We start from the raw sequence: 27,309 nt of genomic DNA on the forward strand, positions 1-27,309 counted from the left end.
TCAGGGTGTTCCTTCCCTTTTAGCGGATCTGATTGCCTTTAAATCCCAATGTCCTACCCTATCCTTACAGACTGACAGACAATGAGTGACAGAGCTCTGCTGGCTACACACAAGACTGTAGTTATATTAATGGTTGAGGGGTGTGAATGGCTGTGAGTGCAGTCAGTTTTTTGAGCTATCTCATCACTAGCCCTGTCTGCCTTCTTGTTAAAATTAGGATCTTAAACGCATACAAGCCATTCTCAAGGTTTGCACTATCAGTTTTCACAGTGATGCTTGTTTTGCTTTCTTTTGGTACAGAGAAGTTGCTCTCATACTGCCCTGATCAATGGGTACGAAATAGACGATAAGGCATCTGTGCCACGGCAGCCTGTGAAATGGAGCATGCAGATTTGCATGAGTGACATGGCAGAGAAACACCAGATCAGATTTCTCCGGGCTTTTCTGGGAGATACTCCATCAGAAAACTGGCACCTTTAATCCTGCTGGATTATGTGAATTTCATACCTTGATGAGTACAACAACTCACTGATAGAGCACCTTCTTTTTAAACACAACCAGGTTTGACAAAAGTAGAATTTGGCTTTCCCAAAGGGAGTCAGTGTCTCACTGGCGAAGAACTTTTATTGCCTTTGATTTGACAAACAAGAACACCAGAAAGCATTACTTTAGCGTTCAATTAATCTATGAACTAAAAACCAATAATTGGCTACATGCCTCTTTTGTGAGGGGGATAGGTGTGTTGGTAAAAGCTGGGAATTATAACAACACAGAAAGGTTTCCTTTCAAATTGATAGTTTAGGCTGAAGCCAGCAGAAGACTTTATTGAAGGCAAACATTCTTCCAAGGATCACAGTCAGTAGCCAGGATTCTGTAAACCAGCTTCAGAGCCTTTATGCCACTGCGCTCTTGTCTCTCTGATCTTCATTGCTCCTCACCTTCCTCCACTAGCCCTAAAGGCAGAAAGACCGGGTGTCTCATGGATTAAATAAGATGCTGCAGGTTCACCGCAAGTAAAGGTTATTCCTAAAACTCAAACACCAAGAATGCTAGGAATGAAGAAAACGTTCCAAATACAGCCAAGCAAATGGTCAGCAGTCTTTGGGGGTGGTGGAAGGAGAAAGCATCAATTAACTGATACAGAAGAACAAAGCAGTAAACAAGATTCCTGCAAAACCCTTGCTAACTATTAGCACCATGAATACCTGGCCAAGTTTAATACATTGGGAATTGGTCAGTGGGCAGGTTGATTTTACCAAAAGCCTCTCCATCCAGCATAAAACTCCTATTTTGATAGCTTCCTATTCACTTCTTTTAGGTACTCTAGGTGTCCAGCATAGCAGGAGGAATACTTCTGACCAGGTGTGGATGTCCAGATTCCAATCATAACATTCAGGATGAGCAATGATACACTGACATCACAACAATGAAGAAATAAAGAAAACTCAGGTGTTCATTTCCCATATCAGATGTGGATACAGCAAAATGCAATCCTGAAATCAAAGTATTTTTGAAATGGTATAAAATAATGGCCGCTGTAATGCAGTCAACCTCTTTATTTTGGGCCCATTTGGTTAGAGTCATATAGTCATATTGCATGGAAACAGATCCTTTGGTCCAACACATCCAACCAAACATCCCCATTTGACTTGGTCCCATTTGCCAGCATTTGATGCATAGCCCTCTAATCCCTTCCTATTCATAAACCCATTCAGATGCCTTTTATGTGTTGCAATTGTAACCACATTCACCACTTCCTCTGGCAGCTCATTCCATACACATAGGACCTCTGTGTGAAAACGTTACACCTCAAGTCTTTCTAAAATCTTTCCCCTCTCATCTTAAACCTATGCACTCTAGTTTTGGACTTCCCACCCAAGGAAAAAGACCATGGAAATTCACCCTTTCCATGCCTCTCATGATTTTTATAAGATCACCTCTCGGTCTCTGACGCTCCAGGGAATGAAGCCCCAGCCTATGCAACCTGTCCCTATAATTCAAACCCTCCAGCCCAGGGAACATACTTGTACATTTTTTCTGAACCCTCTCAAGTGTAACAACATCATCCCTAATGAAGGGTGCCCAGATCTGTACAAAGTATTCCAAAAGTGGCCTCACCAATGTCCTGTACAATGGCAACATGACCTCCCAACTCCAGTATGACCAATAAATGCATGAGTGTCAAATGCCTTCTTCACCACCCTGTCTACTAACAGCTCCACTTTTAAGGAGCTATGCACTGTACCCCAAGGTCTCCTTGCCCAGCAAAATTCCCCTGGGTCCTACCATTAACTGTTTAAGTCTTCCGCAGGTTTGCCTTACCAAAATGCAACACCTCATATTGATCTAACCTTACTAGCCAGTCCACCATGTGGAACCTTGTCAAATATGAAGCCCATATAGGCAATGTCTACAACTCTGCCTTCATCTGTCTTCTTTGTCACCTCTTCAAAAAATTCAATCAAGTTAGTAAGATATGATTTCCCATGCACAATAGCATGCAGGATATCCCTAATCCATCCTTGTATTTCAAAATGCATGTGAATCCTGTCCCTCAGAAACACGTCCAACAACTTATCCACCACTGATTTAAGGATCACTGGCTTTTCCTTACAAACTTTCTTAAATAGTGGCACCACATTAGCCAACCTCCAGTCTTCCAGCACCTCACCTGTAGCTGTCAATAATACAAATATTTGAGCAAGGAGCTCAGCAATCTCTTCCCTAACTTCCCACAAAGTTCTGAGAAACACCTGCTCAGTTCCTGTGGTTTTATCTAACTTTATGCATTTTAAGGTATCCAGCACCACCTCCTCTGTAATATGGAGACTTTTCAAAGTATCACGATTTATTTCCCAGCTTCTCGACCTTCCATGTCCTTCTCTGTAAATACTGGTGAAATATTCATTTAGTATCTCACCTTTCTCCGGTGATTTCACACATAGGTGGCCTTGTTCATCTTTAAGGGGCCTTTTTTCTCCCTGGTTACTCCTTTGCCTTTAATGTATTTGTAGAATCATTTGGATTCTTCTTAATTCTATTTGCTAAAACTATCTCATGTCCCCTTCTTGCCCTCCCAATTTTCCTCTTAAGAATACTCCTACCACCCTCGTATTCTTCTTGGGGTTCACTTGATGCCAGCTGTCTATACTTGATAAATACCTCCATCTTTTTCTTGACCAGAGCCTCATTTTCTCTAATCATCCAGCATTCCCTACGCCTACCAGCCTTCTCCTTCACACTAACAGGAACATAGTGCCTCTGAACTCTCATTATCTCATTCTTAAAAGCTTCCCATTTCCTAATTATCCCTTTCCCGGTGAACAGACTCCCAATCAACTTTTGAATGCTCCTGATCAGAGATAATGGGAACTGCAGATGCTGGAGAATCCAAAATAACAAAGTGTGGTTAAAATTGTATCAGTGATAATGGGAACTGCAGATGCTGGAGAATCCAAGATAATGAAATGTGAGGCTGGATGAACACAGCAGGCCCAGCAGCATCTCAGGAGCACAAAAGCTGACATTTCGGGCCTGGAACCTTCATCAAAGAGGGGGATGGGGTGAGGGTTCTGGAATAAATAGGGAGCGAGGGGGAGGCAGACCGAAGATGGAGAGAAAAGAAGATAGGTGGAGAGGAGAGTATAGGTGGGGAGGTAGGGAGGGGATAGGTCAGTCCAGGGAAGATGGACAGGTCAAGCAGGTGGGATGAGGTTGGTAGGTAGGAGATTGAGGTGCAGCTTGCGGTGGGAGGAAGGGATGGGTGAGAGGAAGAACAGGTTAGGGAGGCAGAGACAGGTTGGACTGGTTTTGGGATGCAGTGGGTAGAGGGGAAGAGCTGGGCTGGTTGTGTGGTGCAGTGGGGGGAGGGGACGAACTGGGCTGGTTTTGGGATGCGGTGGGGGAAGGGGAGATTTTGAAGCTGGTGAAGTCCACATTGATAGCATTGGGCTGCAGGGTTCCCAAGTGAAATATGAGTTGCTGTTCCTGCAACCTTCAGGTGGCATCATTGTGGCACTGCAGGAGGCCCATGATGGACATGTCATCTAAAGAATGGGAGGGGGAGTGGAAATGGTTTGGAACTGGGAGGTGCAGTTGTTTATTGCGAACCGAGCAGAGGTGTTCTGCAAAGCGGTCCCCAAGCCTCCGCTTGGTTTCCCCAATGTAGAGGAAGCCACACCGTGTACAGTGGATGCAGTATACCACATTGGCAGATGTGCAGGTGAACCTCTGCTTAATGTGGAAAGTCATCTTGGGGCCTGGGATAGGGGTGAGGGAGGATCATCCAGCATTCCCTAAGCTTACCAGCCTTCTCCTTCACACTAACAGGAACATAGTGCCTCTGAACTCTCATTATCTCATTCTTAAAAGCCTCCCATTTCCTAATTATCCCTTTACCAGTGAACAGACTCCCCAATCAACTTTTGAATGTTCCTGATTAGAGATAATGGGAACTGCAGATGCTGGAGAATCCAAGATAATGAAATGTGAGGCTGGATGAACACAGCAGGCCCAGCAGCATCTCAGGAGCACAAAAGCTGACATTTCAGGCCTAGACCCTTCATCAGAGAGGGGGATGGGGTGAGGGTTCTGGAATAAATAGGGAGAGAGGGGGAGGCGGACCGAAGATGGAGAGAAAAGAAGATAGGTGGAGAGGAGAGTATAGGTGGGGAGGTAGGGAGGGGATAGGTCAGTCCAGGGAAGACGGACAGGTCAAGGAGGTGGGATGAGGTTGGTAGGTCGGAGATGGAGGTGCGGCTTGGGGTGGGAGGAACAGATGGGTGAGAGGAAGAACAGGTTAGGGAGGCAGAGACAGGTTGGACTGGTTTTGGCACCCCCTCCCTCACACCTATCCCTGGCCCCAAGATGACTTTCCACATTAAGCAGAGGTTCACCTGCACATCTGCCAATGTCGTATACTGCATCCACTGTACCCAGTGTGGCTTCCTCCACATTGGGGAAACCAAGCGGAGGCTTGGGGACCGCTTTGCAGAACGCCTCCGCTCGGTTCGCAATAAACAACTGCACCTCCCAGTCGCAAACCATTTCCACTCTCCCTCCCATTCTTAAGATGACATGTCCATCATGGGCCTCCTGCAGTGCCACAATGATGCCACCCGAAGGTTGCAGGAACAGCAACTCATATTCCGCTTGGGAACCCTGCAGCCCAATGGTATCAATGTGGATTTCACAAGCTTCAAAATCTCCCCTTCCCCCACTGCATCCCAAAACCATTCCACTCCCGCACATCCCAGATGTCCATGTTCTTCAAGGACAGCAACTTTCCCCCCACAGTGGTCGAGAACGCCCTTGACCACGTCTCCCGCATTTCCCGCAACACACTCCTCATACCCTGCCCCCCCACAAGAGGAACCCCCTCGTTCTCAGATACCACACCACCAACCTCCGGATACAACGCATCATCCTCCGACACTTCCGCCATCTACAATCAGACCCCACCACCCAAGACATTTTTCCATCCCCACCCTTGTCTGCTTTCCGGAGAGACCACTCTCTCCGTGACTCCCTTGTTCGCTCCACACTCCCCTCCAACCCCACCACACCCAGCATCTTCCCCTGCAACCTCAGGAAGTGCTACACCCGCCCCCACACCTCCTCCCTCACCCCCATCCCAGGCCCTAAGATGACTTTCCATATTAAGCAGATGTTCACCTGCACATCTGCCAATGTGGTACACTGTATCCACTGTACCCAGTGTGGCTTCCTCTACATTGGGGAAACCAAGCGGAGACTTGGGGACCGCTTTGCAGAACACCTCCGCTCGGTTCGCAATAAAAAACTGCACCTCCCAGTCGCAAACCATTTTAACAGCCTCTCCCATTCCTTAGACAACATGTCCATCATGGGCCTCCTGCAGTGCCACAATGATGCCACCTGAAGGTTGCAGGAACAGCAACTCATATTCCGCTTGGGAACCCTGCAGCCCAATGGTATCAATGTGGATTTCACAAGCTTCAAAATCTCCCCTTCCCCCACTGCATCCCAAAACCTGCCCAGCTCATCCCCTCCCCCAACTTCATCCCAAAACCAGCCCAGCTTGTCCCCGCCTCCCTGACCTGTTCTTCCTCTCACCCATCCCTTCCTGCAACCTCAAGCTGCACCTCCATTTCCTACCTACTAACCTCATCCTGCCTCCTTGACCTGTCTTCCCTGGACTGTCCTATCCCCTCCCTACCTCTCCATCTATACCCTCCTCTCCACCTATCTTCTTTTCTCTCCATCTTCGATCCGCCTCCCCCTCTCTCCCTATTTATTCCAGAACCCTCTCCCCATCCCCCTCTCTGGTGAACGGTCTCAGCCCGAAACGTCAGCATTTGTGCTCCTGAGATGCTGCTTGGCCTGCTGTGTTCATCCAGCTCCACACTTTGTTATTTTGAATGTTCCTGTCTGATGCCATCAAAATGGGCCTTACTCCATATCAGAACTTTAACTTTTTGAACAGTTCTTTGCTTTTCCATAATAATGTTAAAATTAATATAATTGTGGTCACTTGCCCCAGTGTTCTCCCCCATCGACACCTCAGTCACTTGTCCTACCTGTACAGTCCCATTTCTGATAGCTGTATCTATATGTTGAATAAGAAAATTTTCTTGTACTTACTTAACAGATTCCTCCCCATCCTTAATATTGTTGTGACTTTGAGCCATCATCCATCACCCCTGGATTTAAACATGAAATTTGAAAACTTCAGAATAAAAATGAACAGAAAATCATTGAAACGCACAGTCAGCACCTGGATTAGAAAGAGAAGTTAATTGTTGGCAGGGTAATGCTTTAAAATTATTCTCTCCCTGGTAAAGGTGACAAGCCAAAATGCCAACATTTCTTTTACAGATACTGTCCAGTTTCATCTCTCATTTATTCTGTTTCTATTACAGATTTCCACCGTTCGCTGTTTTCTTTACTCAATTACTTTTAAGCTTTTGGAGATCAATAAATGGATCCAATCACTCTCAAGCTGAAAGAACATGTCTGTCCAGAGCCAAAGCATTTTACAGGATGGAAACAAGTCAGTAAGGCTTCATGCATTTGTATTCTACACATGTGCAGGAGTGTGTTACGTACAAGGTGAAATACAAATAAACTGTTTCAAACTTGTATTGAAAATGTCCCGAGAAGACCTTATAGGTTCCTCCAAATTCGATCATATATCGTGGGAAGGACATCTATTGTCAGGGACCCTCTGGCTGCACAAGGTTGGTATTCTTTCTATCCCATACAAGGACATGCACATTAGGAAGCTCCCACGAGGATCATCCTCTTGTGTGTGGCAGTTAGCAGCTGGTCAAGTCTAAATCCAAACTGGGCAGGTGCATCACAGTGCTGTCTGTTGTTTGGTGGATTACCTTGAATCCTGCAACAAATGTTTATCAGCTACATTGAATTCGTTCACATTGTGGTGAGCAAGCTAATCCAGATGATCAGCACTCAATGCTGAGCTGCCCTTGCAATGCCGTTAGTGAAGGAACATGTGATATCCTTGCATCATAAGTGGTGGTCCTTTTGGGTGCAGGCCACACTTTTCAAGCAATATTGAACCCTGGAGGCTTCTCTGTTGCCTCAATTACTGGAAAGTTCATTGGCAAAGTTGGTGTCAGCCCAAAGGTTTCACCTTTTTTGTCAAAGTCTTCTTCACTCAAAATGTTCACAGAGCTTCAGAAAGCTTTGCATTGTTTGAGTCACATATTCCATAGCTTAGAATAGAATCCCTACAGTGTGGAAGTAGGCCATTCAGCAAATTGCGTCTGCACAAACTGTCCAAAGAGCATCACACCCAGACACACCTCACCCCTATAACCCTGCATTTCCCATGGCTAATCCACCTAGCCTGTACATCCCTAGACACCATGAGCAATTTAACATGGACAATCCACCTAAAGTGCACATCCTTGGACTGTGCGAGGAAACCCACACAGATGCAGGGAAAATGTGCAAACTCCACAGTCCCCCATGGGTGGAATTGAACCTGGGTCCCTGGTGCTGTGAAGCAGCAGTGCTGACCACTGAGCCACCATGTCACCCTAATTCTGAAGGTCTTCATGGGTTGATAGTTCTGAGTTGACTTTAATGCTGTAAAACTTTTTCTGTGTTTTTACTTTTTAATGGAAGTCTGGAACTGAGAGCCATTTCATAGGAATGGAAGGTGATTCAGCCTGTTTTTTGCTAATATCAACACTTCAATATACACAGCTCAACTATCTGAGAAGGTGGGTGTTCTCTCTACACCAGAGCTCCTGTAGATTCAGCACAGGCTAGATATGTTTACAATGGTTGAGAAATTGAATTCTGACCTCAGACATGGACAAATGAGCCCTAGTGGGGGATAGCCTGCAGTGAGGTGTTGAGATGGGTTGTTATTTGTGGCCAGGCATGGACTTAGGCATAGAGAAGAGAAAGGATTCTAAAGGAGGGGCAATGAACCAGTACTTTATATTTGAGATAATGGGAACTGCAGATGCTGGAGAATCCGAGATAACAAAGTGTGAGGCTGGATGAACACAGCAGGCCAAGCAGCATCAGAGGAGCACAAAGTACTTTTTATTTCATTTGATTTCATAAGAGGCCTGAGCATCTTGTTGATAGCAGGTAGATTTTCTGACTGTTTGACTCAGGTAAATACTGGGGATTATACTTCCAAGACATAGCCAGATGTAGTGATGAAAGGCACAATGACGTGAAATCCCTTTGCAACCCCCAGGATTGCATTCTACTGAGATTTAGAGTGTCAACACTTTTTGGCCTTTATCACCCAATAAAACTAATTATATCTCACAGGGACAAATACCTCTCCAATCAGCCATCATACCATTTAAAAACTAAAGAGACATGATCAACTGAAAGGCCGACTCCTCTCCCCACCCCAACCCAAACCGCTCCGATGTTTCCATTTACAGTCTTATAATTGCAATCACACAGTTCATTTCTCTTGGGGTTTGCTTTGGATTCTTTTGCCCTAAAGTCTTCTTGCTAAGGACTCATACGTGTAAAATAACTTACATCTTGGAATTAAGAAGCTGGAACAAATTGATTGGTTCAATAAAGTCATAAAAATGATTGTTGTTTAACACTCACTGAAGCTTGTAATAAATTGCATCATTGATCCCAATCTGTGTCCAACAGTGGCAGACACATTAAGGGCCCATATGTCAGTCACAGATCAATGAGTACATTAATCTCAAAGAATGGCCCCATTAAAAACATCTCCCTTTAATGATAGTGACCTGTGTGGGAATGAGCAGAGACTTTCCCTCATTTGATAAAAATAAAACCAGACATTCATGGGGAGCAGGTTTAGAGATGTAGGGAGTTGAGCTAAAAGATGTTTCTGTGAGATTGCTTTGGGTAATAAACATTGAATGGTGTTTGAAACTTGGATGAAACATCAGCACAATTGGTGTGAATACAAGGTTTAGAATTGCAACTCTCTACAATACAGATCTGGAAACTTATTGTATTTGGCTTTTTCTAACTCATGATGGGTAAATTATTATTAATCAACCTGTTTGAACATGTTGTGACACACCTCTGTGCCTGGTGGGATTTGATCTCAAGCATTCAAAGACCCTCTTCTGAGTTATATTTAATTACACCAGGCAAGGTTCTATGGTTACTATATGGATTGATCACCCAGCAGATTAACTAGATAAAGTACAGTAAAGCTTCCATGAGCTTTGCTGTGTTGAATTTGGGGCTCCTTGTTCCATGTTTGTTTTTGGAAAGGCAAGGACTGATTAAGGAAAGGCAGCATGGGAACAATGTCACACTAACTTGATTGAGTTTTTTGAAGACGTAACAAAAAGATTGATGAAGGCAGAATGGCGGACGTTGTCAATATGGATTTCAGCAAAGCATTCAACAAAGTTCTGTATGGTAGACTGGTTAGTAAGGTTAGATCACATAGAATTCAGGGCAGCTAGCGAACTGGATACAAAATTGGCTTGAAGTTAAGAGACAGAGGGTAGTGGTGGAGGGTTGTTTTTCAGACTGGAGGCATGTGACCAGTAGTATGCCACAAGGATTGGTGATGGGTCCATTGCTTTTCTTCATTATATAAATGATTTGGATGTGAATATGAGTGGTATGGTTACTAAATTTCTAAATGACATGAAAATAGGTGGTGTAGTGGATAGTGAAAAGGACTACCTCAGAGCGAAAATTTGCAGTTCAGGTTGTGGATACAGTTGTTTGTTTGCTCGCTGAGCCATGGTGTGCAGATGTTTTGTTACCATTCTAGGCAACATCATCAATGCGACCTCTAATCGAAACGTTGGTATTCTGCTCCATTCCAAATTTGTATGATCCCCTGGTACGGTGGGTCTTGTCATTTCCGGTTCTGTTTTTTAGCAGTTGTCTGTATACAGGATCTACTTCTGTGTGTTTGTTAATGGAGTCCCGAGTTGAGTACCAGAAAACCAGGCCTCCAGAAATTCTCTTGCATATCTGGTGTTCACTTGTCCCAGTATAGTCATTTTGTCACAGTCAAACTGATGGCCTCCATTATCTGTGTGTATCAAGACAAGTGAATATTGATTAGATTAGATTAGATTCCCTACAGTGTGGAAACAGGCCCTTTGGCCCAACAAGTCCACACCACCCTTTGAAGCATCCCACCCAGGCCCATTCCCTTATAACCCACACACCCCTGAACACTACAGGCAATTTAGCACGGCCGATCCATCTAGCCTGCACATCTTTGGACTGTGGGAGGAAACTGGAGCACCCGGAGGAAACCCATGCAGACACGGGGAGAATGTGCAAACTCCACACAGACAGTCGCCCGAGGCTGGAATCGAACCTGGGTCCCTGGCGCTCTGAGGCTGCAGTGCTAACCACTGAGCCACCGCACCACCCCTATTGGTTGTGTCTTTACTGCCAGTTGGTGTTTGTGTATTCTGGTCAACATTTTCCTCCCTGTTTGTCTACTGGAATGTTTATTACGCTCGCTGTATGGGATTCTGTATATCACATTAGCCCTGTTACTGCCAGTATGGGGCCTTTAGTCCTTGATAGCATTTGATGCAGTGTTGACGCAGTGCAATCATGATCCTCTGTGGTCTGAGGAGCCTGGTTGTCATTTCTGATATATTTTTCAAGAAAGGTAGCACTGCTAGTGTCTTCTGTTGTACCGTGTCCTCTGACTGTCATCTGTTTTATCAGCATTGGCAGACTTAAACAGGGCAGGACTTAAACAGCTGATGGTAAGATCTTGAGGAGTGTTACCAAACAAAGTGACCTAAGGGTTCATGTGCATAGCTACTTGAAAGTGGAGTTGTGGGTAGACAGGGTGTTGAAGAAGGCATTTGGCATGCTTGCCTTCATTGGTCATAACATTCAGTACACGAGTTGTGATATCGTGTTGTGGTTGTACAGGACATTGCTCAGTCCACTTTTGGAATACTGCGTACAATTTTGGTCATCCTTCTAAAGAGAGGATGTTGCTAAACTTGAGTGGATGCAGAAAAGATTTTCAAGGATGTTGCCAGGACCGGAGGATTTGAGTTAAAAGGATGGGCTGAATAGGGTGGAGCTTTCTTCCCTGCAACATTGAAGATTGAGCGGTGACCACATAGAGGTTTATAAAATCATAAGGAGCATGGATACGGTGAACTGCAAAGGACTTTTTCCTAGGGTGGGGAATCCAAAACTAGAGGATATAGGTTTAAGGTGAGAGCGAACAGATTTCAAATAGACCTGAGAGGTAACTTTTTCACGCAGCATGTGGTGCGTGTATGGAGCAGACTGCTAGAGGTCATGGTGGAGATGGGTACAATTACAACATTTAAAAGGCATCTGGATGGGTACATGAATAGGGAATGCTTAAAGGGATATGGGCTAAATACTGACAAATAGGTCTAGGTCAGTTAGGGATGTTTGGTCAGCATGGATGAATTGGACTGAAGGGTCTGTTTCCATGCTGCATGACTCTATACTGCTCTTTTCTGTAGTGGCAAAGAGTGCCTTGCATATAGGATAAGTTGAATTAAAATACAGTAGGAAGGTGGATCACAATTAGACCAGTTCAAATGGCACCCTAAACTATGCACGTGTAAATGTCAATGAATGACCTCTGAACTACAGCATTGTGGTAAATCCTGCAATCTTCTTCGATGTCACTGTTAGTTAACATCACAAAGAATGATCAGAGTACTTCCACCACCTATGATGGGACAGCGGCTATGCAATAAATACCAAGAGTGGGTTTTTAATTTTTAATTACACTTCACAAACAGTGGATGTTTTCTTCCAGTGTGTCTATGATTCAGTAAAGTCCATTATATCTTTTGTCGTTGGGGTTGCTATATTTTTATAATAAACTGGGTGAATGAGTTGCAGTTCATTTCACATCTATCTTGAGTGTCTCACTTGCAGACACACCTTCCTGTCCCTGACCACTGACTAAATCAGCAGACCCTATTCTGAGAAGTGTGGCCACGTCCAGGATCAAAAGTATGTAAGTAACTTTTACCAGCCCTGTTGTGACTTCCAATGTCTGCAAATCAGTATCCAATTCATAGCCAAAGTTTCTTCGCTGCGAACACTGAGCACATTTCATTTGTGATACAAGGAGCATCCACATTCTACAACTGCAATACTTCACCTAACTTGCCATCTTTATTGTGCCTTAATTAATTAAGCTATCTAATTCATCCATAATAATAAATCCCCAGGCTCCTAATAATATTTATTACCACCTATAAGCTTCACTAATACTTTTCAATTAATAAATAATTTCTTGGGTTTTAACAGATAAGGTGAATGTGGTGTCTGCAGACTGTGACTGAAGGTTTTGCTTACACATAGTATCAGTTTGAAATTAAGCACAGCACTGTCAAATGCTGTAAAAATGCCCTCTGCTCTGCACCAGCAACATGTTTCCACCTGAACTATGGAAGATCACACATTACAAGATGAAGTTGGATCCAGTAAAACCCAAAGCCTCCTGCTCTGTAGCCTTACCATCATGCACCAGTTTGACAATAAACGTAGATGAGTATTTGCTAAGAAGCCTAGCCTGAGCTTGTATCAATGCCTGACGACCCACACAAGGAACACAATCAAACATGTATCTCTCAACCAATGTGTCATATGTGGAGATTACTGTGTGCAATTGGCTGGGTTACTCTAGGCTTCTTTAATACAACAACGCACGCACTTCATTTTCTGTTTTAGGATTCCTTAAGGTCATGAAAGGTTTACATTTTTTGTATGTTTTATCAACCAGTTTCAGAAATGAGCCAATATACTAGAATCCAGTTTTTCACAGAAATAAATTAGAGGAGTGTATAAACCGCAAGTTCAGTTAATATATACCCAAAAAATCCCATAGTCAAAACCTTTATAGAAATATATAAAGTTGTTTTGAGATGCTTTCCAATATTGGAGCAGCTCCAGAAAGATTGCATGATAAATGACAAACACTTGGGCTATCCAAAATACTTGAGGGGAGGTGGTGGGATGGTGGAGTTATAACTGGGCTGACATTGCTACTGACAAGGCCGGCAGCATAATGTCACTGCCAAATCTTCATTTTAGGTCAGCAGGTTCTTTACAATATGCAAAAGTTATGAAATTGACATGTCTTCACAGGTGCTTTAAAATGAATCACCATCAAAGCACCTCAGAAAATCAGGCCTAAGTTTTGATAACAGCATTTGACAGTATTCAGTTCTGGAGAAGGGTCACTGGACCTGAAGCATTAACTCTGCTTTCTTTCCACAGATATTGCTAGGCCTGTCAGAACTTTCTGTTTCTCATCATAGAATCTCTACAGTGTGGACGCAGGCCATTTATCCCAGCAAGTCCACACCGACCCTCTTGAAGAGCCTCCCCTCCCTTATCCTGTAACCCTGCATTTCCCGTGGCCAATCCACCTTCCCTGCACATCACTAGATGGGCAATTTAGCATGGTCAATTCACCTAAGCTGCAGGTCTTTGGGCTGCGGAAGGAAACCTATACAGACACAGGAAGAATGTACAAACTCCAGATAGACAGTCGCCCAAGGCTGGAATTGAACTTGGGTCCCTGGTGCTAACCACTGAACCACCGTCCTGCCCTGATACTATGGTGGTGGGCCTTAAGCATGTCAGAGGATTACTGAATGTGGGGAATACATGGTGCAACATTGATTCCAGTTTGAAATTCCCCCTCACCTTGACTTCAGGGGGATGAGGAGTTTGAAAATGTCTGGGAGGAGCTGGGATATCTGGGCTTCGAAAGGAGTCTGTACCTCATCTCTTCTGAGTTAAAATATCCTGCACATCTTCTAGCCACATGTTTGTTGTAGAAAGCTGGACATCAGAGATAGAATCTTGTAGTCAGAGGTAACAGTCTGCAATCCAGACCAACTATAATAGAGCCATTCAGCATGGAAACAAACCTTCAGTCTAACTCATCCATGCTGGTTTTCACAAACTGAACTAATGCCATTTGCCTGTGTTTGGCACAAATCTGTCTAAGTCTTTCATATTCATGTACCTCTTCAAATGTCTTTCAAATGTTGTACCTGAACCCACATCTACCACATCCTCTGTTCATTCTACATATGAACCACCCTCCTTGTGATAAAGTTGCCCCTCAGATTCCTTCTAAATCTTTCCCCTCCCACCTTAAAATTATGCCATCTTGTTTTGAACTCCCTGACCCTGGGGAAAGACCTTTGCAATTCACATTGCCTATGCACCTCATGATTTTATCGATCTCTATAAGGTCACCCCTCAATCTCCTACACTCCAGGGAAAGAAGTCCCTGCCTATCCAGTCTCTCCTTCTAACTTAAACCCTCCAGTCCTGGTAACATCCTTCTACATTTTTTCTGTACCCTTTCCACTTTGATAATGTCCTTCCTGTGGCAGGGTGACCTGAACAGTACACAGTACACCAAAACTGGCCTCACCAATATTGTGTACAGCTGTAACATGATGTCCCAACTCCTATAGTCAGTCCTCTGACCAATGAAGGCAAAGATGCCATACACTAATGGAAACTCCCAAATTTATGTTGTGTATACACACAACATGTCAACTATCCCAGTGCATCACCTACTACCCTTGTCTGGTCAAAATCTTTTTCGTATGATGTCTGCCTGTACATTTGTGGGAAGGAAATCTAACATTGATGCAACACCGCAGGTGTGACATGAATTTGTCACTGTCAAATGTGTAGTTTTAAAACGGTGTGGCTTTTATCATATTCCAGTTCAATCTTTATAGAATAGGACATTGCTGATGCTGCAAATAATGCACAGAACTTTTACTTTTGAGTGGGGATGTGAAACAAGGATTGCAGATTCAGCTGCCTGCTGTACAACTCTCCTGATTTCCCTCTCCATCCAATCGCATCTATTTTACACTCCCCCGCTCCCTACTGCCAAAATAAGAAATTCTACCCTATGTTCATAATGCAATGTAAACAAATTAGTGTTTAAAGTCAGAAGAGCCAAATCATTTCATACGTGTGCTAACCTGTTAGTTACAACATCAGCCTCTTTACTTTGGGTCATATCCAAAGGCTTGAAATTGTTGATTTCAGCAAGATGTTCTATACTGCACATAACCAGCCCCTACCCATAACATCACCTATCAAGCCTTCCTGAACAACAGCAACATAGGCAAAGCTTGAACTCCCAAGATGCAAACCATTCCAGCTGGGATAAACATCGGTGTTCCTGCAGTTTTATTAAGTCAAAATCCCTGAACTCCCAACCCAACAGCGCTGTTGGACTCCCTGCACCACATGGTCCAATCTGATCAATGAAGTGGGAAGCCATCTGCTGGATGGCGTTCATGAGATATGGCAATAAAGCTAGCCTTAGCAGACTGAATTCAAAGGAGATATTAATTGCTCAATTGATGTACTTTCTTTTTTGCTGAACTAAAATTGAAATGATAAATGAATAGACAATTTACTGTGGACTGCATTTCACACTGTATATCTATTCAAAGAAGTCAAGTACACAATCATGCCATTTTAACAATGCTCAAAGTGCCAATCTGTACCTCAAGGAACTGCTCATAAAGAATTCCAAATTCAATTTACTGATAGGTTAATCTTTTTCTGTGTTTAATTTAAACTTGCATCATCACAATAATCAGTGCAAATAATTTTCCATTAGCCACACTATAAGCTTTGCTCTGATGAAATAACCTGCACTTAATTCTGTCTATAATTTGCAACGCTTCACTTTGTTAATGCATTAAATTTAATGGAACAAATTTGTGCATTTTCAGCAGAAATGTGTCTTCCATGAAATTCTTGTTCCATATGCCAGTCAAGCAGTTTTTTCTAATAGAAACATCTCACTGAATTGCTTCAGTGTTAAGCCGATTTCAAGGGGGCTCATGTGGTGCAGTGGCTGTGTCCCTATCTCAGGAGGTGTGTATTAACATCTCTGAACAGATTGATTAGAAAATATAGAAATCCATTGCAATACTGTGTTGTTTTGTGCTTGTCATCTCAGGCACATTTGTATTGTTTTAATTCACTCATGGGACAGAGATGTCACTGGCTAAGCCAACATTTGTTGGCTATCCCTAATTACCTAGAAGAAAACCACATTGCTGTTGTTCTAGAGTTACATGAGGACCAGATCAGGTAAGGATGACAGATTTCCTTCCCTAAAGTAAGCCAGCTGAGTTTACAACCCAGCTGTTTATTCCAGAGTTTTGATTGAATTTTAGCATCAGATAAGACAAGATTTGAACCCATATCCACAAGATCGTTGTCATTTGTCTTTTCACATTGGATTTAAACCAAGCCCTTAATTGAATTGGATATAAATGATTTCATGATGGTACTGAAGTGCAGGAATGCTTTCTTCAGTCGGATATTTAAATCAGAAAGGAAGCATTTCCCTCACCTCCCAGCTTTACTGAGCTCAGTGACCTCTGAATTTCACCAATTCTGAATCCCATGCAGAAAAGAGATGTGTTTCTCATGAGGGGTGAAGAACACTTCTTACAAGCATGTTTGACATGAACCAAGCCCACAGTGCTGTCCTCGATAAAGTATTTCATAGGCTGTGACATGCTTTGGAACACCTTAGAGCTGTGAAGGAAAAGTTTCTTTTCTGTGAACTTCATTGCTTCATTAATGTAACCTGCTTCCATTGCCCTCACCATCCACTCCGACTTCTGTCATATTAATTGTAATGGTCTATTATTCAGTCATTTCTGTCATGATTCACTTCGAAGGTGTCCTGATGCCTGCGCCCCATGACTCATGGATTTGTCAGAAAATTTTAAAATTGAACCAAATTACTCAATAAGTTCCGTTTCTCTGTCTCATTATTTCAGCTTAACAGAAAACACCAATCAGGGGTCTGTACTTAATGAGAAACTATTATTCGTTACAAAGACATCAGTTCTAACCATGGGGAAACAAATTATGAATTGTTTACATATAAATGTTCTCAACGGAATGTGAATCCCCATCTTAATCCCCCCCACACACATACAGGCAGTTGGATGTTATTGGTTGAGAAAAACCAATACTGGGGGAATTCAGTTCAACAGGACCAGACCTCAGGATTCAATGAGACATCCTTTTTGGTCATCAAGTCCTTCTGATCTCTGATCTTTCTAAGTTTTCTCAGTTTTTCTTTTATTGCAGATACAGAACAACTAGTACACAAACAGTTCAATCTTTCAATATAATAAAGTGTGAAGCTGGATGAACACAGCAGGTCCAGCAGCATCTGACGTTTCGGGCCTAGACCCGTCATCAGAGAGGGGGATGGGGTGAGCGTTCTGGAGTAAATAGGGAAAGAGGGGGAGGCGGACCGAAGATGGAGAGAAAAGAAGATAGGTGGAAAGGAGAGTATAGGTGGGGAGGTAGGGAGGGGATAGGTCAGTCCAGGGAAGATGGACAGGTCAAGGAGGTGGGATGAGGTTAGTAGGTAGGAAATGGAGGTGCGGCTTGGGGTGGGAGGAAGGGATGGGTGAGAGGAAGAACAGGTTAGGGAGGCAGAGACAGGCTGGGCTGGTTTTGGGATGCAGTGGGGGGAGGGGAGGAGCTAGGCTGGTTGTATGATGCAGTGGGGGAGGGGACGAACTGGGCTGGTTTTGGGATGCAGTGGGGGAAGGGGAGATTTTGAAGCTGGTGAAGTCCACATTGATAGCATTGGGCTGCAGGGTTCCCAAGCGGAATATGAGTTGCTGTTCCTGCAACCTTCGGGTGGCATCATTGTGGCACTGCAGGAGGCCCATGATGGACATGTCATCTAAAGAATGGGAGGGGGAATTAAAATGGTTCACGACTGGGAGGTGCAGATGTTTATTGCGAACCGAGCGGAGGTGTTCTGCATAGCGGTCCCCAAGCCTCCGCTTGGTTTCCCCAATGTAGAGGAAGCCACACCAGGTACAATGGATACAGTATATCACATTGGCAGATGTGCAGGTGAACATCTGCTTAAAATGGAAAGTCATCTTGGGGCCTGGGATAGGGGTGAGGGAGAAGGTGTGGGGGCAAGTGTAACACTTCCTGCGGTTGCAGCGGAAGGTGCCGGGTGTGTTGGGGTTGGAGGGCAGTGTGGAGCGAAGGGGGTTACGGAGAGAGTGGTCTCTCCGGAAAGCAGACAAGGGTGGGGATGGAAAAATAGCTTGGGTGGTGGGGTCGGATTGTAGATGGCGGAAGTGTCGGAGGATGATGCATTGTATCCGGAGATTGGTGGGGTGGTGTGTGAGAATGAGGGGGATCCTCTTTGGGCAGTTGTGGCGGGGACGGGGTGTGAGGGATGTGTTGCGGGAAATGTGGGAGACGCGGTCAAGGGCGTTCTCGGCCACTGTGGGGGGAAAGTTGCGGTCCTTGAAGAACTTGGACATCTGGGATGTGCGGGAGTGGAATGTCTTATCGTGGGAGCAGATGCGGCGGAGGCGGAGGAATTGGGAATAGGGGATGGAATTTTTGCAGGAGGGTGGGTGGGAGGAGGTCTATTCTCGGTAGCTGTGGGAGTCGGTGGGCTTGAAATGGACATCAGTTACAAGCTGGTTGCCTGAGATGGAGACTGAGAGGTCCAGGAAGGTGAGGGATGTGTTGGAGATGGCCCAGGTGCACTTGAGGTTGGGTGGAAGGTGTTGGTGAAGTGGATGAACTGTTCGAGCTTCTCTGGGGAGCAAGAGGCTGCGCCGATACAGTCATCAATGTAACGGAGGAAGAGGGGGGGTTTGGGGCCTGTGTAGGTGCAGAAGAGGGACTGTTCCACGTAACCTACAAAGAGGCAGGCATAGCTGGGGCCCATGCGGGTGCCCATGGCCACCCCCTTTGTCTGTAGGAAGTGGGAGGAATCGAAAGAGAAGTTGTTGAGGGTGAGGACAAGTTTAGCTAGGCGGATGAGGGTGTCGGTGGAGGGGGACTGGTCGGGCCTGCGGGACATGCAGTCTCTCAGTCTTTCAATCACTGGTTTGAGGCAAGGGCATCCAGCAAGTGGTAGGTGAGAATAGCTATCTTTTAGGTTTTGGCTACTTCATTGCACAGGGAGAGAAAGAGAGAAGACCCTTTATCTGTTGCAGTCTGTAGGCTACTGCCGCTGCAATATTCACATACTCTCTGTTTACCAGCCCACAAGCCAATCGGAGAGTGTTGTCATGCTGATGTCTCCTGATCTCCACAACTGGTCCTGATTGGTTCATGCAATTTAGTCTCGAGATGAACTCACTCTGCAAGTGCACACAGATCATGGCCTGCTGCTTGAACAAAGCAGCGGCGTAAAAACAACTCCCATTGATTTCTGTAAAAGTGCAGCAACTTCTTCAGTGTTTTTTTTATTTACAGCAGTATCTTTTTCCATTTTAGGTCACAATCTAAAATGGAGAAAAATAAAAAGATGCAGACTTTACACTGTCAGGGATGGATTAACTCCATGGTTAAGTTTTTATTTAGGGCAGTAAAATGCATTCCAAGCAATGAAGCAAATATTTCAACAAACCAACTGATTAACGTGGTCTACAACATACAGAGCCATAGCTAACTAAGTGCCTGGAAGAGTCACAAATTTTATAAACACAGTAGAAGTCCTTAAAGGTGTGTTCTCTTAAAAACAAGGTAAACATACAACAGTCATCACTTTTAGTGTTGGAAAGGATCATCGATAGTGCTATCAAGCAGCACTTAATTAGCAATAATCTGCTCACGGATGCTCAGTTTGGGCTTCACCAGGACCACTCAACTCTTGACTGCGCTAGAGTCTTGGTTCAAACATGGGAAGAATCGTTGAATTTCAGACTTGAAGTGTGAATGATTATCATTGACATCAGGCTACATTTGATCGAGTGTGTCATCAAGGAGCCCTAGCAAAACTAAAGTCAATAGAAATCAGGAAATTCTCTGTTGTTTGTGGTGATACCTGGTGCAAAGCAAGTTAGTTGTGGTTGGTGGAGGTCAGTTATTTCAGCTTCAGGACATCTCTATAGGAGTTCCTCAAGGCAATGCCCTAGGCCCAAGTATCTTTAGTTACTTCATCAAAGACCTTCCCAGCACTACAAGGGCAGAAGTGGGGATATTGAACAATCTTCAGCACCATTCATAGCTCCTCAGATACTGTCCAAGTTCAGATGCAACAAGACCTGGTCAATATCCAGGCTTGGGCTGAGAGTAGCAAATAATGCTGGTACCACAAAAGTGGCACACAATAAACCATCCTCAACAAGAGACAATCAGTGGTGTTACTATCACTGAGTCCTCCAACGTCCTGGGAGCTGCCATTGACCAGAAACTGAACTGAGCTATTTAGTAAGTACTGCAGCCATAAGAACAGGACAGATGCTAGGAATCCTGTGACACATAACTCACCAACTGACTCCCCAAATTCTGTCCCCCAGCTAAAAGCCACAAGGCAGACATGCGATGGAATACTCCCCATTTGTCCAGTAGAGTGCACCTCCAATAACACTTAAGAAAATTGCACTTAAGAAATCTTAAGCATCCAGGACAAAGCAGCTCATTTGACCACCACCATACCCACAAACATCCACTCGCTCCACCACCGACACTCAGTAACGGCAGTGTGCACTATCTGCAGAATCCACTGTAGAAATTCACCAAGGCTGTTTTGGACAACACTTTGCAAACACATCACCATCTAGAATGACAAGGGTGGCAGATATAAGGGAACAGCATCACGTGCAAGATACTCACTGTCCTGACATGAAACTATAGACTGAGCCTTACATATTTTTGGCTAAGACCAAGATGCTTTGAGTTGTTTAGAGGTTTTTCACTGCAAAGTCTGGTGAGATTTCTTGCTTTTTCTTGATGAGACATGCTGCATTAACTTCCTAGTCCACCAGTATGGCATCCCTCACATCTGATTCTATTTCACTCTTACCACATGCTGGTTCACGAGCGGCTGACCAATCAATAGATATCCTACTGAAAGACTGGTTTCCCTAGCCATCTTCGAAAGATTGCTGTGCACTTCAACAAGTGTTGGCCATCTGGCAAATCATCTCACTGGCAACATCATGGCACAGCAATGACAAAGTCATACTGCTCACCGGCACATAACCAGCGTAGCTGACACTCTCTTGCACATATAACCCTATACTCTCACCCTAGTAACTGTTTAACTACCCATGTCACACTCTTTTCCTGTCCCTAGATTAACTCTGCTACAATGAAACCTGGGCAGCATTGTACCTGTATCTATGCTCCACATCAGTCAGCGAACTATGCAATGGTGTCATCAGCCACGGTCACAGTGGTTAGCCCTTGTTCTTCAGTAACCAGCCTTGACCCCGATACACACCAATTATGTGAGAGTGATGCAAGGTGTAGAAGTGGTAGCAGCTGCCAGGGTAGTGGGCACACACTTTGGGGAAGTGGTAGTAGTCCTCACAGATCACCTGAGCATCAATGGAGTGGTATCCCTTCCTGGTGATGAATTCCACAGTTATATTTTTTCTCCTTTTATTCATTCACAGGATGAGGGTGTCACTGGCCAGGCAGCGTTTATTGTCCATCCCTAATTTCCAAGAAAGCATTTAAGAGTCAACTACGATGCTGCAGACCTGAAGTCACATGGATGCCAGAACTAGTAAGGACAGCAGTTTCCTTCCCTAAAGGGTATTAGTAAACCAGATGGATTTTCCCGACAATTGACAATGGATTCACGGTCAATATTAGGTTCTTAATTCCGGATATTCATTGAATTCTAATCCCACCATCTGCCGTGATGGGATTCAAACCTAGATCCTCAAAATGTTATCTGGGTCTCTGGATTAACAGTCCAGCCACTAGGCCATCGCCTCCCCATAGTTATGATACAGCCCTCTCAGTGCCATTCATTTACAGACAGCAGCACACTGTACCAGGGGGAAAGCCAGCTACGTTCCCCAATATTACTGCCCGGGCTGCTGACCCTGTGATTGGGAACTAAAAGGAACTGATGTGATCTTGCCCAGATGGCATCAGTCACCATCCTGGTGGGCTTGCGGGCGCATGACTGAGAGATCCCATATGGGTCTTCTATTGCTCCCGGGAAGGACAGCGTTACATAAAACACTGTGACCTACACAGCCACCAGCAGAGGATGGCCTCCCACTTCTCAGCTTCGGCATCCAGCAGAGTTCTGTCACAGTGTCCTGTGACATCCAGAATCTGCATCTTAAAAATCTAGGAAATAGGGTAAGGGCCAAAAAGCTGTGGTCATCCTGTGTAGCCCACACACTCTGAGAGGCCCCAAGGCTGTGACATCCCTCCTGAGCTAGGTGCTGTTCATTCTCCACAGAGAATCGCATTTGCCTCCTTAAGAAAGTAACCACAGCAACCAACATCCCACCTGCGGCTGGGGACATGACTCATTGGAAATTACCGTTGATGGGGAAATTACATAGAAACCTGTAAAAATCTAACAGAACTAGACACAGTAAATGCAGAGAGGCTGTTCCTGATGACCAGGAAGTCCAGAACCAGGGGCCACAGTACAAGGGAACAAGGTAGGCAACTTGGGACTGAGATGGGGACAGCTTACTTTACTTACAGAGTAGTGATCCTATGGAATTCAAATGCAGAACATTTTCAACAAGGAGTTAGATATAGTTCATAGGTATGAAGAGATCAAAGGATTTGGAGAGAAAGCAGGAACAGGGTGCTCAGTTCGGTGATCAGCTATGATCATACTGAGTAGTGGAGTAGGCTTGAAGGGCCAAATGGCCTATTCCTGTTCTACTTTCTATACATCTATATTTTAATTATCTGACTGATATTTACAAGTTTTATATTTAGAACGGAGCTGAGAAGGAACTTCTTCTCCCAAAGGGTAGTGAATCTGTGGAACCCTCTGCCCAGTGAAGCAGTTGAGGCTACCTCATTGAATGTGTTTAAGGTGAAGATAGACGTTTGAACAGTAAAGGGATTAAGGGTTATGGTGAGTGGGCGGGTAGGTGGAGCTGAGTCCACAAAAAAGATCAGCTGTGATCTTATTGACCGGCAGAGCAGGCTCAACAAGCCAGATGACCTACTCCTGCTCCTATTTCGTATGTTATTATGGAATTACACTGTGTGCAAATTAGCTGCTATATTCAAATTACTTTGTTAGCCATAAAGCACTAAGTTTGTGAAAGATGGCATATAAACACAAGTCTTCTCTTTTTTTTCAGGGAGCTAGTTTAAATGGGCCCGGCCTAATTTGTTGGCAAACTACTAGATGAAGCATTGAGATACCATCATTATCCTTTATTAAACACAGGGCATGTAGAGTGTTGGGGAAGAAAATGACATTTTGTTCATGACACTGGTACCATCGGGTAATAACAGCGAATACTTAATTCTGGTGTTTTTACATTTTTTTAAAGCACAAAGGAAACAATGTGATCACGCCTTCACTCTTGAATGTTGTGCAACAAAAGCTGCACCTTCTTAATCATCATAATTTTAGCACTGCACTGACCTAGACAAAATCTCGGCAAGTGTTTGTATCACTGAGCTTTTCTATTTTTAATCTGGCATTCAAAATGTTCACTCAATTATTGCTAGCAGGAGTAGGAAGTAAAGAACTGATACTGCTTATCACCATGGCAGAATCATTCAGATGACTCCTTATCAGTTAAAGTGGGTAAGATAGCAAATGCTATTTTGCCACTAAAGATATGGGAAGTTCAAAATGCTTAGTGTGAAGTAGCCTATTCTATGTGTTATATTTTCTGAATTCTGGCATACCACACAAAGTATTTTCAGTTTGAATTGCTGCAGAAAATGCAGCCTGATTCAAGCATGAACTTGCCCGAATTGAAGTTAAGTGGTGTGAGACCACTTCCATAGTACTTTGCTTTATTTCACATTTTCAGCAGTACGAGTGCAACCATTGCCTGTCATATATACAGTATGATCTCAGGCCATTCACTGGACCACCCAGTAAATGTTTACGTGTCATTTTTGTTTTCCTCCTTTCAGTTCATATAGTATTATCTAAAATAGCTTTGTTGGCTGTTATGATAAATATTGACCTACTTGATGCATGATACATCTGCATTTGTGCATCTAGGTTGAGGTCTATGGGCAGAGCTTCAATTCTGATCGAGTTTGAAACTTTACTTCAGTCCTTATCTTAAACTGGTCACTCCTGTTTCATAACAATCCTGTGATCAAATGGTGCCTTTCAAGATGTTTAAAATGTAAGTGCTGTTTTATGCTTATGTTTTCAAGAACAAACATACAGTAGAGTACACAATGATGCATGCATCCTACCAACTAAATCTTGCCACAATTGTTGTAAAATACAGACAATAAATTTTCACCTTGCACTGTCTGATTTTAGTATCTGAGACCTTCCAAAATAAAGAAACATGGGTCGCAATGTCTGCAATCATCACCCGGTCACAGACTGAGGAAAGTTTAGGGAACCGATATGTAGCAAATTAAATTGATTTAAATGAGTCCGCCATTTACTTGAAATATATTGAAAGCAGTAGACTGAGTCAAGAAACTCACGTCCTCTATTTTAATTTACATTTGTAAGAGAAGTTGCACATACTGACAAGTAAGGGTTCCCTGCAACTGCCCAACTAAAAATACAACAGAGTCAGACTCAGGAATACACAGATGAACCATATTTCATTAACTGCTTGGTAGACCATCACAAAGAGAGAAAGGAAATGGATTAGTGGCAGTAATGACTAGAAGCCTGTCTCCCTGTTCCTTTTTCAACATTTCAAAAGATAATATTAGTGATCAAACAAATCAGAAAAAATCAATTCACTGAAAACTTAAGGATAAATATAAATCTTGTTACTATTGAGGAAATAAAACAACAATTAAACAACTGTGATCTCAGGTTCAACTATATCAACTTAAAGACTCCATGAACATTTTCAGCTATATATTTATTATTTTCCAAATGTACTGGATATTTTATACCCGACTCTCAGTGTGTAGTGGAAGAAAATAATTTAGTATTTTTCTCCATATTGGAAAAAAACAATTCAGTATTTTTCTCTGGATTAGTAGGTAGTAGAATTCCTTCATTTTATGTTACAGGAAACCCCCTAACTGGTATCTTGATTTTGACTAGTAACTGTATTGTAATTGAAATATGATATAGTTGTATGCTAAAAAAAAGAAATAACACAGGGGGTTAAAATGAGGGGAGCTGTTTCACCCTCTCACTTGGTTGTAGCAACATATAAAGAATTTCATTTGTGCTACCGAATAGAAAAGAGGAATCTGTTGATCAAACACACATGTTTGGTCATATTCTACCTATTTCAGGGTGGGATCATATTACAAGTCTGATGCAAGTCTCATCATACTTGTAAATCAATTCAGCCGTGCTTGATTCGCGTCATTTTAGTGAATGCTTTAGCAACTATTCAATCACTCATCATAGCAGTATCTCCAACATCTTCTGTTATCATAATTCTGTAAAGAACTTGAAGTGAACCATGAACTGAAGGAAAGTTGTCCAAGAGCCAAGATTTTTAAGCAGTTGCTAGGCCATGTTCTATGATTCTTGCTTTGTTGCACTAGCATGTCTCAATTTAACCAAATATTAGTTACCTTTTAGCATCCAGAATTGATGGATTGTTTCAAGCTATGAATCACTTACAAGAACTTCTGAAGTGTTTAATGTGATAACAAATCTTACAGGTGCCTCATTATTTCCAGACTGCAGAATATCATTTACCAGCTTAGCAAAAATATTTATATTTTAAAGACATTTGAAAATCAGAAAGCAAAAGATACAATTTCCATGATTGATGAGAACAGTACAATGGGTTTAACAATTAAAATCCCAATTTTTGTTCACACCAGAATTTTCTTTATGAGCCATAACATCCCGACTGGAAATTTCTGTCATGCTCCAATGACAGGCCATACCTAAATACTTTACTACCTGTGAGTTGCATCACTTTCCATACAACAGCCAGTCACAATAGTATTAACACCAGGATTATGTTAGATTAAGGTGACAAATCAGTAGTTGTACTGATTTGTAGTTATAATTGTAGAAAAACATATATGCGGTATGGGAACAAAAGAAACTCATGATTTGAGGCTGAGTGTGAAGACTAAAAGATGGACAGAATGCACAATTACATTAATCCACATGAAGGTTTATCACACTCATGTAAAACAGCATCATAAATCATTTCTGGTCTTGGCATTTGGGAGATTCCACCCTTTGTATAGTTTTCATTTATCCTTGACATTTCAGCAACTTTGACATTTGATAGAAATATACTATAACATTTTCCACAAGAAAGAGATGCCACTCAAATGTAAAGGCAATTTTCATTCCCTTATTTAGAATAAGAATATTCTAATTATAAAGAAATAAATAATAAATTATATAAATAAATAATAAATTTATTAATAATTAATCATAGTAATAAGTTATAAAGAATATTCTAATAATAAACTTCCAGTGAAATACTCTGAGGTGATCGATATCAACTTATTAAATCAGCAACAAATTCATATCGAGTTTTGTGGAACATAATCATTCCAGGGAAGTGAAATATTTTTTACCTTTGGTCATTGCCTCCGTTAAACACTCCATTATGCATTCATTTGGCAGGTTAGATTTCTTTCTGTTACTTTGGTAATTTGACTTTTTTTTAATTCTTCCTTGGGATGTGGCCATCATTGACAATGCCTGCACTTGTCACCCATCTCTAACTGCTTGCTGAGCCATTTCAGAGGTTAGTTAAGAGTCGCCCACATTCTTGAATGTGCAAATTGCATGCAATCTAAACCAGATAAAGATAGCAGATTTCCATCCCTAACGGCATTAGTAACCAGCTGAGCTTTTACAGCCATCAACAATGGTTGCACGGTGTGTCTTACTGAATCTTGCTC

The 27,309-nt window shown here is 43.1% G+C and overlaps 1 long non-coding RNA gene across 3 annotated transcripts in view; it reads left to right on the forward strand.

Moving 5' to 3' along the window:
• LOC125454644 (uncharacterized) overlaps positions 1 to 27,309 on the forward strand; it is a 64,067-nt gene that overhangs the window by 27,726 nt on the left and 9,032 nt on the right. The window contains exons 2-4 of one of the 3 annotated variants that reach the window (XR_007248064.2): positions 1,319 to 1,518; positions 6,629 to 6,787; positions 6,900 to 7,217. This is a non-coding gene — a long non-coding RNA (uncharacterized LOC125454644). Of the gene's footprint in view, positions 1 to 1,318; positions 1,519 to 6,628; positions 6,788 to 6,899; positions 9,097 to 27,309 lie in introns of those variants that run through there. The other 2 variants (XR_007248065.2, XR_009446122.1) reach the window with 2 other exon arrangements.

The sequence above is a fragment of the Stegostoma tigrinum genome, chromosome 9, assembly GCF_030684315.1.
Source record: "Stegostoma tigrinum isolate sSteTig4 chromosome 9, sSteTig4.hap1, whole genome shotgun sequence".
NCBI lineage: Eukaryota > Metazoa > Chordata > Chondrichthyes > Orectolobiformes > Stegostomatidae > Stegostoma > Stegostoma tigrinum.